Source organism: Canis lupus, chromosome 6 (genome assembly GCF_003254725.2).
Source record: "Canis lupus dingo isolate Sandy chromosome 6, ASM325472v2, whole genome shotgun sequence".
Lineage (NCBI taxonomy): Eukaryota > Metazoa > Chordata > Mammalia > Carnivora > Canidae > Canis > Canis lupus.
This window is the reverse complement of record NC_064248.1, coordinates 57,670,001-57,671,689: the sequence shown is the minus strand read 5'-3', so window position 1 is coordinate 57,671,689 and position 1,689 is coordinate 57,670,001. Positions and strand designations below refer to the sequence as shown.

Genomic DNA, 1,689 nt, shown 5'->3' with positions numbered 1-1,689 from the left:
CTTTGTTTCCGGTAGACATGGAGTCAAGTAGACTAGATTATTAGTGTAGTCATTGTGCCTTTACAAAATCCTGAAATTAATGAAACGTGCAAAAGAATCTGCAGTTCTAATTGCACAGGTGTTGCCTTATGGCAAAGCTTTATCATCTGATTACACCAAGGGGTTATTAGTGACTTTTTATATAGAGGATGAGCCTATGAAATGTACCTTAGCAACAGCTCATTAGTTTAGGGTTGTTACTGTATTATTTATTACATTCAGCCTTCCCCATTATCTAGATTGATTCATGGACCTATATATTTTTTCCTCTCCTCTGTGCAGAAAAAATAAAATAAAATAAACCATCATTCTGAAGAGTCCAGATGCAATGTGGAAAAATGCAAAATGTGTTCATCAGCTACAATTTGACTCTTTAAGACAGAAAGCTCTAAAGTTCGATGAGATCAGAATCAAATTTATGGGGGGAGTTCTATGGAAAAAGTGCCAAATTAAATTACTGAAGAGTATGAAATGTGATAAAAAAAAAAAACAACAACAAAACAAAAACAATCATGTGGATGTCCCTGATGTCTTCACATAACTGAATAAAGCATATCAAGATATGTGGAAGAAAAACACAAAATGTTTTTACACTAAAATACATTCATATTTATTTTCACTTCATGTTTCCAAAACAGGTTAAGGAGACATCTCCACATATGCTCACCCACAACATTTATAAAAATCCATCTCTTGTTTTGCTTTTTGCTTTTTTTTTTCTGAAGGATAGATTTGTTACCAGATGGGGAAAACTAACAAATTATACAATCTAGCTCCGCTGAAAAAGCAAGACTTCAGTACCTGCTTAAAAAATGAAAAGCGCTTTTTTATGGCAAGCTTAGGCAAGTGCAAAACACTAAAATATCCCAACCTTTGTATTTTCATTTTCCCCCCTCATAACCATCTGAAGAAGCACTGTTTTTCACAATCATAGAGTAATTAAACAGCTAGAAGTAAATCCAGTCACAATCCTATTCCAACATACAAACATGTTTATTGACAATGCAGTAATTCTTTTAAATAATTTGTCAACATAAATATGTCAAATGGGTTTTAAAATCATTTCTCCCTCTGTTCCTCAACAAAAATTCCTCTACTGATATGAGCCATATATTGCTGTTCACTTACCGCTGAATCTAAACTAGTGAAATGATAACGGGTAACTGTTTTATAGAGCATGACAACTAATTTGAGTGGTAATAATGAATATTTAATGATCCTCCTTTCAAGCATGAACATATAACTTTTCATGTATTCCCTACCAAAATTATAACCATTAATCTAAAAATTATGGTTGCAACTGAAATAATAGCCAGAAATTATAGATTATAGCCAAGTCAGAATATTGCATAAATATTGTGTACAAATACAGGGGCATGTAGGAAGCTCCAGACTCCTGTATTCATGCAATCCAAATCATCTCTTTGAAATGTATGGAAGTTGCATGATTAGTAGAGAAGATACTTGAATCCAGACATAAAAAAGCTATTATTTCTATTGATAAATAAGTACAATAGCCAAGGTCATTTTCACTCTTCATTGGCTCATAATTTCTAAACAAAAATAATATGTGCATAAAAATGCGCACCCTATGGGGGTAATATTTTTAGAATGTTCTGTTTAAATCAAGGAAACAATGAATGTAAAATT

General features: G+C 32.3%; 1 protein-coding gene across 2 annotated transcripts in view; it reads right to left on the bottom strand.

Annotated features, from left to right (window-relative positions):
• Window positions 1–624: 624 nt before the first annotated feature.
• ZNF644 (zinc finger protein 644) overlaps window positions 625–1,689 on the bottom strand; it is a 175,696-nt gene continuing 174,631 nt past the window's right edge. For both annotated transcript variants that reach the window (XR_007411505.1, XR_007411507.1), the window contains one exon: window positions 625–1,689. This exon is cut by the window's right edge and continues 1,643 nt beyond it. The gene's annotated coding sequence lies outside the window, so the exon portion shown is untranslated.